The sequence below is a fragment of the Taudactylus pleione genome, unplaced genomic scaffold, assembly GCF_031769625.1.
Source record: "Taudactylus pleione unplaced genomic scaffold, aTauple2 ptg000156l, whole genome shotgun sequence".
Lineage (NCBI taxonomy): Eukaryota > Metazoa > Chordata > Amphibia > Anura > Myobatrachidae > Taudactylus > Taudactylus pleione.
In genome coordinates, this window is record NW_028284558.1 from 10461155 (window position 1) to 10473445 (window position 12291).

The 12291-nt window shown below is 42.7% G+C and overlaps 1 protein-coding gene across 5 annotated transcripts in view; it reads left to right on the plus strand.

Annotated features, from left to right (window-relative positions):
- The window catches only part of XIRP2 (xin actin binding repeat containing 2), a 304492-nt gene that overhangs the window by 20611 nt on the left and 271590 nt on the right, over window positions 1-12291 (plus strand). Inside the window, exon 1 of one of the 5 annotated variants that reach the window (XM_088474847.1) lies at window positions 7301-7491. The exons of the other annotated variants lie outside the window; for them this stretch is intronic. The gene's annotated coding sequence lies outside the window, so the exon portion shown is untranslated. Of the gene's footprint in view, window positions 1-7300; window positions 7492-12291 lie in introns of those variants that run through there. 5 annotated transcript variants of the gene reach the window in all.

Sequence of the window (12291 nt, forward strand, 5' to 3'; positions counted from 1 at the left end):
TCTTTTAAGATCTGGGTCAGTTGTAAAAAAAGACACAGCATACGACTTGAGCCTAGGATCAAGCAAGGTTGCTAAAATATAATGATCAGATTTCAAGATCTTGGCCACCTGTGGATCCTGGCGAAGCGAACAAAGGACTTGATCTATCAGTCCAGCATACTTTGCGGAATCACTTTGTTTAATCTCATCCTTCAATTTCTCCAGCTGCTTTTCCAAAAGCGAAATCAGGGGAATCACCTTACTCAAGCTAGCAGTGTCAGCACTCACTTCACAAGTGGCAACTTCAAATGGTTTGAGCACCTTGCACAAGACAGAAAGTACTCTCCACTGTGCTGGGGTAAGGTACATTCCCCCTCCTCTCCCAATGTCATGGCTTGTCGTATAGCTATGGATGGCTTTTTGCTGCTCCTCCATCCGCTGAAGCATATACAGGGTTGAGTTCCACCTCGTTACCACTTCTTGCTTCAGTTGATGGCAGGGCAAATTAAACTGCTCTTGCAGGTGCTGCAATCTCCTGCACGCTGTTGCTGAATGCCGAAAATGTCCCGAAATTTTTCGGGCCACAGACAGCATCTCCTGCACGCCCCTGTCGTTTTTTAAAAAACCCTGCACCACTAAGTTTATTGTGTGAGCAAAACAGGGGATGTGTTGGAATTCACCCAGCTGTAATGCTTTCACTATATTTGTAGCATTGTCAGAAATCACAAATCCTGAGGAGAGTCCAAGTGGGGTAAGCCATGTTTCTATGACATCTCTTAGTTTTTCTAAGAGGTTGTCAGCGGTATGCCTCTTATTGAATCCGGTGATGCACAGAGTTGCCTGCCTCTGAATGAGCTGGTGTTGTTTGTTAGATACTGCTGCTGCTGAAGGCGATTCACCCACCCAGTGGGCCGTCACAGTCATGTAATCTTTAGTTTGTCCACTACCGCTTGTCCACATATCTGTGGTTAAGTGGACAGTGGGTACAATAGCATTTTGCAGACCAATAATTAGGTTCTGTTTAACGTCCTGGTACAGCCGAGGAATGGCTTTTCGGGTAAAATGAAACCGAGATGGAATTTGGTACCGGGTACACATGACCTCAATAAGCTGTGTAAATCCCACTGCATTAATTGAGGATATAGGACGCAGATCTAATATTAGCATAGCTGTCATGGCGTCAGTGATCCGCTGTGCAACAGGGTGAGAGCTGTGATACTTGCTTCCCCTTGCAAGAGATTCTTTAACAGTCAATTGTTTTTTTGGTATACTACTAGTAGTCTTCTTGGTCCACTTCTGGGATGAAGATCCACCAGCAGCAGCAGCAGCAGGCCTAGCGCTCAAAGATTCAGTTTCTTCTGAGGTGTCCTGGAAATTGGAGGAGTCACCGTGACTTAGCACTAACAAATTGGATGTTGTACTACCAGTGATCATTCCTGAGGATATTGAGGAGGAATGTGTTGTCGGTGGAGATTGCAGGTGCTGGGATTTAGTAGAGAGAAGGCATCTAGCTAATGCTGGACTGCTTGTTGTTATTTTTTTTGCAGTAGTTTCTGTTATCAAACACCTGTCATGAGCTCGCTGCAGATGACGTAATAGCGTAGAGGTTCCTAGATGCTTAACCTCCCTACCTCTACTAACTGTGGTCTCACAGAGGCTACAAATGGCTTGACAAACGTTGTCAGGGTTTGGGTAAAAGTAATTCCACACAAAAGATGTGGATTTGTTGGTTCTATGCCCAGGCATGGCAATGGCCTTCTTATCTTGGCCAAGAGCTGCTTCCACTGGTGCCTGACTTATACAAATAATATCCTCATCCTCAACATCCTTATTAGTGCCAGCGTCAGCTGCACATATATTCCTCTCATCCTCTTGCAATTCCACGGTGGCATCCTCAATTTCTATGTCCTCGGCAATACTGCTCATCCCCACAACTACAGATGGAAAAGAAACTGTGGAGGGCGGCTTCTCTGAAAGGTCAGGCTTACACATAGAAATGCCACTCGAGGACCCACTTAGACTCTCCTCAGGGATTTCTGACATTTGTGTTTAAAAAAACACAGTTTGTTCTACTGCCTTATTGGTTTTAAATTTTTTCACACTTCTATAGTCTGATTGAAAAGGTCTTTTATCATCACGAGAGGCACAAGATGTCTCACTGACAGTTGCAGAACCACCACTCAGAAATAAAGGGCAAAGCCTGAGTCTTTCCTTGCCGCTACGTGTGTTGAATGGTATGTTGCCAATTTTCTGTTTCTCTGCAATAGTAGTAGTCTTTAGAGGTTTTTTTTTTGTCTTTACCCCTGTGAAATCTACATTTTTTGATTTCAGGTTCCCTAAGTTTTTAAAGCCTCTATGCCCTTGAGCATCAGCTTTAGATGAAAGTGATGGACTTCCAGCCGCTGCAATGCTAGCATTTACATGTTGTTTCTGCTCTCCTCTCGGTTCATTCTCGTGATCCATATTACTTTATCACTATGAACTGGAGTCACGGAGCTTGTATACACAAAGTGGGCTATGCCCTTTCACGGAGCTTGTATAATAGACACAGTGGGCTTATGCCATGTCACGGAGCTTGTATAATAGACACAGTGGGCTTATGCCCTGTCACGGAGCTTGTATAATAGACACAGTGGGCTTATGCCCTGTCACGGAGCTTGTATACACTCAGTGGGCTATGCCCTGTCACGGAGCTTGTATAATAGACACAGTGGGCTATGCCCTGTCACGGAGCTTGTATAATAGACTCAGTGGGCTTATGCCCTGTCACGGAGCTTGTATAATAGACACAGTGGGCTTATGCCCTGTCACGGAGCTTGTATACACTCAGTGGGCTATGCCCTGTCACGGAGCTTGTATAATAGACACAGTGGGCTATGCCCTGTCACGGAGCTTGTATAATAGACTCAGTGGGCTTATGCCCTTCTCACGGAGCTTGTATAATACACACAGTGGGCTTATGCCCTGTCACGGAGCTTGTATACACTCAGTGGGCTATGCCCTGTCACGGAGCTTGTATAATACACTCAGTGGGCTATGCCCTGTCACGGAGCTTGTATAATAGACACAGTGGGCTATGCCCTGTCACAGAGCCTGTATAATAGACACAGTGGGCTATGCCCTGTCACGGAGCTTGTATAATACTTAGTGGGCTTATGCCCTGTCACGGAGCTTGTATAATAGACACAGTGGGCTTATGCCCTGTCACGGAGCTTGTATACACTCAGTGGGCTATGCCCTGTCACGGAGCTTGTATAATAGACACAGTGGGCTATGCCCTGTCACGGAGCTTCTATAATACTCAGTGGGCTTATGCCCTGTCACAGAGCTTGTATAATAGACACAGTGGGCTTATGCCCTGTCACGGAGCTTGTATAATAGACACAGTGGGCTTATGCCCTGTCACGGAGCTTGTATAATACTCAGTGGGCTATGCCCTGTCACGGAGCTTGTATAATAGACACAGTGGGCTATGCCCTGTCACGGAGCTTGTATAATACTCAGTGGGCTTATGCCCTGTCACGGAGCTTGTATAATAGACACAGTGGGCTTATGCCCTGTCACAGAGCTTGTATACACTCAGTGGGCTATGCCCTGTCACGGAGCTTGTATAATAGACACAGTGGGCTATGCCCTGTCACGAGCTTGTATAATAGACACAGTGGGCTATTCCCTATCACGAAGCTTGTATAATAGACTCAGTGGGCTTATGCCCTGTCACGGAGCTTGTATAATAGACACAGTGGGCTTATGGCCTGTCACGGAGCTTGTATACACTCAGTGGGCTATGCCCTGTCACGGAGCTTGTATAATACACTCAGTGGGCTATGCCCTGTCACGGAGCTTGTATACACTCAGTGGGCTAAGCCCAGTCACGGAACTTGTATAATAATACACTCAGTGGGCTATGCCCTGTCACGGAGCTTGTATAATAGACACAGTGGGCTATGCCCTGTCACGGAGCTTGTATAATAGACACAGTGGGCTATGCCCTGTCACGGAGCTTGTATAATACTCAGTGGGCTTATGCCCTGTCACGGAGCTTGTATAATACACTCAGTGGGCTATGCCCTGTCACGGAGCTTGTATACACTCAGTGGGCTAAGCCCAGTCACGGAGCTTGTATAATAATACACTCAGTGGGCTATGCCCTGTCAGTTGTCACGGAGCTTGTATAATACAGTGAGTACACTACACATACACACAGTGGGCTTATTATGCCCAGTCACGGAGCACACACAAAGGGCTTATGCCCAGTAAAGTCACAGCGGCAAGAACACTGCCTACTCTAATCTATCTAACACTAGCACAGACAGCGCACTACCTAACTACCTAACCACGCGGCGTCACACGCGAAATGGCGCCGACTGCCGGGCGCCGCACCTTTTTATAGAGGCCGAACGTCACCCGGCTCTCGCGAGAATCCGACGCCGGACGGGTGACGTTCGGCCTCGAGGTGGAATCCGAGTCAGGCGGGAACACCCGAACTTGCGTTCGGGTGGACTCGGATTCCACCTGTTCGGAGCGGTTTGGATTCCTCAGAATCCGAACCGCTCATCACTAATTATAACCCTCCCCCAAACCCTAACCCACCCCTCCCGCAGCCAAACCCTAACCCACCCCTCCCGCAGCCTAACCCTAACCCTCCCATCCCATAGCCTAACCCTAACCCTCCCTCTAGTGCCTATCCCTAAGCCTCCCCCTAACCCTAATACTTACCTCCGCAATCTGTCGGTATTCTGACTGTTGCTGTCGATATTGTGACCGTCGGCATCCTGACTGTCTGTATGGTGACTACATCCCAAAAAGACAGTTAGAATAAAGTAGTGTCTGTTTGGGGGATATTGTTTTTCCACATTCAGCCTACTTTACATTTATTTGCTTTAATAAATCACTTGTTTAATATTTTAATTATTTCTTAATTAATAAATTAGACAAGATTATTTTTGTCTCACTTATTTGCAACAGTTAGTAAAGTAATAGCTGCCTATAGCTTTGTTATTGAAAATTTCTTTTGACGTCCTTGTCACACAGCTGTCAAATAAATGGCTAATGAATTTAGTTAATGGAACTATAAATATGTTTTAGAAAGGAAGAAAGGGAAGTACACCTAACAGTTGCTGTCCCAGGAATCGCTCAGAGTGTGATATTGGAAAGCTCTGTGCCTGCAGCAGACCAGTGCACCAATCCCAGCTGTCAGATTCTAAATGTACTGTACAGCCTAGAACCGTGCAAGTTTATCTTCCTGAATCAAAGTTGTACATAGTTATGTAATGTATAAGAATACAAATAAGGTGTCTGCTCTAATCACTATATATAAAACATAGGCTGTGAAAATTATAAATATATTGTTTTATTGAACATATGAAAAAATTAACTGCAGTTCAACTCTAAAAACATTAATGAACATTGCACATTGATTTGAAGAAAGAGATTAAGTATTACATTGATAATCTAAACACATACTGTTCCCAATATACGAGAGATAGAAAAGCAGTCCAGAGAACACCTTGATGTATTTCTCCCCTCTTGCAGGTTTTTTTTCAAAAGGCCTTTTGAAAAAAAAAAAAAAAACCACTGCCAGAGAGGAGAAATGCGTCAAGGTGTTCTCTGGACTGCTTTTCTATCTCTTGACAATACTACACTGCTGTACCCCATCTGTGGAACCATTGCTTGGTGATTTGCACTACCTGCATATGATTACCCACCAGTGTTGCTGAGACACACCGACGGACATTGCTGAGCCTGTTTGTGCGGACCATCATTCCTGCTATCTGTTGCCTCCGCTGGACGGTGGATTCCCCACAGAGGCAGACAGCCCAGCCCTCACCCATTGAGGCTTGATCGGGAGGCTTGAAGCGCAAACGGCTCACCATCCTGCGCGACTTCCCTGCTTGTGAGTTATTAGAGCTACGCACAGTCCCACAGTTAGCCGCCGGATCGGCGCTGGTCATAGGGACCAACATCACACCTACTTGCTCTAATTTGTCTGGGAGTCGCAGGAACAGCTGGTTCCTAGGGAGTCCTAGGAGCTTTGAGTCCACCGGGACAGGTGAGATACTGGACTGCGGGTTTGGTCTGGAGACCCCCCCGCTATTACATACACCATACCAAGATTTTTGTTCGCTCCATGACCCCGCAATTTAGGGAGTCACTGTACTCCATATCAGACTCTAACAGAGTGACTATACCTACTATACAGATTGATATCATTCTGGTTGCTAATAGCAACATATGCTGATTACCATTAAGGCTCTACATAGAGTTTTAAGCATCTATCTTTTTTCCTATGATATATTGGGAACAGTATGTGTTTAGATTATCAATGTAATACTTAATCTCTTTTTTCAAATCAATGTGCAATGTTCATTTATGTTTTTAGAGTTGAACTGCAGTTCATTTTTTCATAAGTTCAATAAAACGATATATTTATAATTTTCACAGCCTATGTTTTATATATAGTGATTAGCGCAGACACCTTATTTGTATTCTTGTTCCTTTTGAGGGTGATTTGCAGGTATCCTTCTGGTATCAGCAGCAAGTCTCTATATTAAACAACACCTGAGTGAATAGCGCACCAGCTTTTCTTGCTCTTCCTGATGTAATGTATAAGTATGAAACTCTTGCTATAGGGTTTTTATGTTTAATTTGGTATCTTTATGCCACTTTCTTGTTGTGTTTATAAAAAATGTTTAATGACATGAGACAACAGTGAGATGCCAACGTGCTCTGCACTATAAGACATTTGTAGCCAATCTTGACATATATGTGACCAGGTACATGGAAATGACATAATTGTTTACAGACACTAGTGCACGCACATTTTTACCGTAGCTGCCACAGAACCTCTTGAGGAAACAGAGCTATTAAACTCCCCTTTCTGTTTTATAATAACCAGTACAATATACAGTAGACTGACAGCTCTGCTAAGGTATGATAGCTGGTGACATTAATTACCATCCAATCACAATTCTGCCAGGCACACGGATAAGTACTGTAGCTCAACTCTCCAATGTTCCCACCTCCCACAGCATAAAACGGTTCAGTGTAATTGTTATCATGTTCTATTTATCTGGATTATAACAATAATATAGAAGAGTAGGGGGATTAGAATAGCTAACATGAGTATTTTTTTACTTTAGCAGATGGAGAAGTTAATGGTATCTTTAAAAACAGGCTCTTAGAGACAGTATGTAAGTCTGGCACTGTGCAGACGGGACTCAGGCCCTAAAAATAGAGCACAGGGTCCACCTTTTTACATGCAAGCAAAAATAAAATCAGCTGTTACCATTAAAGCGTGTCTGAGAAGTAAGAGGTAGTGAGTGTGGAGCTGGCCTCCACAGGCTGACTGTACTGTATCGGGGACTGGGAACTAATCTAAAAAGCATCACCAGAATATTATCCAAAAACATCATTGCAAAAACAAAAAGTGCCAAAGGAGGAACGCAGCATTGATTTACACACAGTATTTTGCTGGTACCTGGGTTGTTACGTTAAAAACTTGGATATAAGGTAAGCCCTTGTCCGCACTGGCTGCTTATAGCAAAATGTTATAAGCTATTTTGTTTTGGTATGTACACATCAATGCTCTTCTAGTTTAATATTCTTTATGTCACAAACAGAAAAAAACTATATTTTTAAGGTTTTTTTTGTTGCTTGCAGAGTAAGTAAAAACTAAAAACTAGTCTCTAGATGTATTTTATAAGGAAATGAATTAGTTCATATTCATAACAACCAATAAGAGTCTTGCTTTCATTGTATACTTACACAATATCAATAAATTCTAATTGGTATTTGCTTGCAATGGATACTTAGTGTTTGCACTTTGTTAGTGAATAACTAATGTAGCAGCCACATTTTATTGTATCAGTAGAAATTACTCTCTATATAGCTATAATACAACATTTTGGTTTCATAGCACAATATGTTTGTTAGATGTATGTAAGTCAGTTATTTAATGGTTTTTGCAGATCCCTTTTGTTTCATAAGAAACAATGAAAACATTTTGTCTTAGGGTTCTGCTCAGGCAGGTGACAAAAAGTGACACTTTCATGTCATCCCAGCTTTAAAGCATTGCTCACTCTTGATATTTGTCATTATTGTAATTTCTACCTTTCTAATAAGACATACATACCTCTGTATTGTACCATAACATAGTGTGCTAAATACTGTATCACAACTTACTATCAGCATTAACCTTTCATTGGGCAGAAAATATTTTAGCACAATATAACATAACAGTACAGTCCAGGGTTAAAAAAAAATATGAATTCAGGTAGACACAATGCCCGTTAAAATGAGCATGGTAATCCCTGGTACAGTATTTCTAAATCCGGTCCTCACGGCACCCTATTGGTGCCTACACACTTGGCGATATTTTACCCGATCTGGCCAATTCCGAAGCATCAGAACTACAGATCGTGTAAAATATGCCCAAATCATGAGTCCCCACTCACGATCACGATGCGATGTCCGTCCCCGCTGGTCATACATCGCATCGTCAGATCTGCCGTGCTGTAGGGCAGATCTGCCAATCTGGGACACAATGCACTAGAAAAAGTCTGGATGCACGATAGATCGTTTGTAAATTCGACACTTTAAACACCAAATTGTGTGCAGAGCTGCCGGGGAGGAGTTTCAAGGGAAATCGTAACACATCGTGGGATCGTGTGCAGATCGCCAAGTGTGTAGGCACCTTAACAGTACATGTTTTCCATATCTTCTTGCTGGAACACATCTATATTCATCACTGGCTGACACAGGATCCACTGCTGGTACTAATTATTACACTTGAGATTCCATAAGGATATCTGGAAAACATGCACAGTTATGATGTCCTGAGGACAGGGTTTTGGAAACGCTGCCCTAATTTGCAATTATTAATTATATCTCAGTTCTACACTGAGACCAAGTCAATTGGTAGCCCATGGACTCCACTGAAACTGCAGGGGCAGCGTAAAGTTTCTCAAAGTTGTAACTGGGTGCATTTAAATGTAATCAAAAACGATATTTGAAACCCCAGCTGTCTACAAATGCACAGCATTCACCACATTTATGCAGAAACATATTAGCAGTGCCTAGTCCTGGTTATCCTCTGGAACGTGACACTCAGAGCTCTATCCTTGTCTGCAGCTTTTCTAATCACATAAAAAGAAACATAGATCCTCTCTTTCTATCACTGAAACACAGCACACCAGCTACATCTCTCTGCGGCGAGGGTAAAATTAATGCTGGAAGCATAACCAATGTACATAGATTACTGTCAAATGTAAAGAAAAATATTCATCCACTTGGATTGTAGGCCAGGTTATTCGGTACCGGTTATAGAGAGATTGCAGTTTAAAGTGATTTATTCCCTGTGCTTGGATATTTTAACAAGTAATGAAACCAAGAAGGATAAACTTATTTTTTAAATCACCCAAAGTAAAGATTCAATGACATGCTCTGTGTTTAATAATAAAATATGTTCTGCCTGTCTGCATTTAGTCGGAAACGCGCTGGTCTAAGAAAAGTCGGAATAGTATTATTACAGAAGCAAGAGCCACACCATTAGGTACATTTATTTTTGGTTTGCATTGCAATCTCACACGAGCAGTCACACACTCATTCTATCATAGGATTTGCCAGTGCTTAATAATCAGAAATAAAAAGTCCAATTTCAAGACCCTGTTATTGGTTTTTAAGTTGGAAATTTTCCAAAATAGTATTTTGAGAAACAGAAAAGCAATATTTAAATTAATTTGCTGCTTGGGATCACCTTTTATATTGATCTGTTTGATACATGAGTTGATTAAGTTTAAGAGAAAAGGGTTCATTTACTAAATGGCACCTTTGCCAGTGTTTATACCTGTACAATTTAGTACAGCAGTAAAAATTACAGTACAGTACAACTTAGAGCCGTATTCAATTTGAGCCGAGCCGCGATACTTTTTCTCGGCCCGGACTTTTCGTCTACTTCACCTGTTTTGTAGGCAGAAAAGTATTGCGTGCATGCCCGCTTTACCCCGTATTCAATTTGAAAGTACGCGAATACGGGACCCGGCGAAACATGAACAGGCGGAAAGTCCTGTCAGATTTGGGGAAATCAGCCTGACACCCCCCCCAAAAGATGCTCTGACATGGGGGTTACCTATGGTACCCCCCGATTTGGCTTGCTGAAAGTATTTGGTGTTTTTAAACGGGCTCAATAGCTGCTAAATAGCGTTGTTCTATACGTGGTGCAGAATAGTATTCAGGAGTATTTTTTGCAGAAAATAAGTTATCCCAGCAAATTTGGGGTACTTGAAAATGGTGGTCAGGATATTTAAAAGTTGCTAAAGTGAAGTTGAAAAAATCATAAAAAATCCAGCTGCCGCAAGCACCTGCAATCCAAAAAACACTTGGGGCATACTTGGGGACCCCCCCCAGAGTCAAGTTCACTAGTTTTTAACTTTGTACCCCACCTTTTTTTTTCTCCCCTTTTTCAAAGTAATTTTTTGGGGTGTCCTTAACTGTTTTTTAAAAAAAATGTACCTTTGGGGGACTGTCTGAAGGCTACAGGGGGGTACCCGCAACATTGCATCCCAAAACCCCAATTCTGCACTTTTTTCCGCCTGCTATTCATAGGCGAAACTTTTTTGCCTAGTACATTGCATTGACTTTCCGCCTAGGCGGAAAGTCTTTCAAATTGAATATGGGGTAAAAGCAAAACAGGCGAAAATGACGTCATCGGCAAAAAAGTATCGCAGATCCGGACTTTTCGCCTCAAATTGAATACGGGCCTTAGTAGGAAAGTTTTTCACTCAATATTATTCCTGTTGGCAAAAACTCAGATAGTTGGAGGCTTTTCAAAGTTGCCGGTTAGTAACTAAGCCTAAAAGAATCAAATATTGCAAAAAAAGAAAAAAAAAAAAAACAATATTTAAGCAGACGTTACCCATAAAGCAGCTAGTTTTATAGAATAAGCCTACCAGAAGATGACCCAACTTCTTAGGCTTGGGATCCTTTACTAGATTCCCTTGTAAATGACATAGGAAATTTGAGTTAGAATTATGCTGACCACATAGACAGCTAGCTTACTCTCAAGTGATTGGTTGCCCTGTGTGTTGGCTTCTTATTCACAATCCAGTTCCACCATATTTGATTAGGTAATATGGGGAATATATATTCCGAATATCTATTGAACCTTGGAGAGAGATAAAGTACCAACCACTCAGCTTCTAAAGCTGGGTACACACCTGGCCAACTGGTCAGCCAAATGACTGACCCACCGATCTGTCTAACAAATGGTACCTGCATATATACACTTATCAATTGTTCGGGTATTATATGTACCAGCAGAGCTATTTGAATATGACCGCTCACTGGTGAGGTCATATTCAATGACTTCTACTGCAGACTTATCAGGCTGTCAGGGGGTGGGTCATACAAAAGACCAGATGAAACAATATATCTGCTAGATATATCGGCATCGACTGTGCTGCAGGGTCCATCAGATATGTCTGTGAACAACGTTGTTCACAGTCACATGGGGTGTACACACCCGCCGATGCACTACAGATATATCGCCCATTCAAGGGAACAGGTGTATATCTGTATCTGTCAGTGTGTACCCAGCTTAACTGTCATTACAGGCAATAGCAAATTATCTTAGTTACTGTAGCTATTTATCAAATAACTGTTGCTCGGAATGAGGCTCCAATTAATAGCCATTCTTGCAAAGAGTGAAAAGTAAGTGATAACGCACTGTCACCTGCTGGGTTATGACCCATCTTGCCTACTGAGGATGCAGGGCCAAAACGTGTCAATGTCATTACAATGGTTATTGCCGTCTAAAAATGGCATTAACTATTAGGGCCAACTGTGAAAATGCCTAATTTACCAAATTCAAAAAAGTTTAGCTTTCCATAGCTTGGTAGATTGGGCCCCTATAGAAAGCTATGAGTCTGCTTTTTCAATCGAAAACAAGGGGAGCACCGTAAAGATCTCATATATCTGCTGCAGTTTCCTCATAAACACTGGCAATCCTCCAAAAACCACAGTTTTCGGAGGATTGATCACAAATTACTTTTACATAAATAATAGACTCCTTGTTCATTGTTATTGTAATCCTAAAAACTCTGAACTCAGGGCCTGATTCAGACCCGCTCGTGAGCGCATTGCTCTCGCAAGCGGGTCGATGGTGGGCCAATGCGCACGCGCGGCGTGCGCTAGCCCCGTTAGCGAGTGAGAAATCACTTGCTCCGGGGCTCGCAACAAAACGGAGCAGCTGTCGATGTTGATTGACAGCTCGTCCCATTTTGTAGGCGGGGGGGTGGCTGCCGTTTGTGGGCG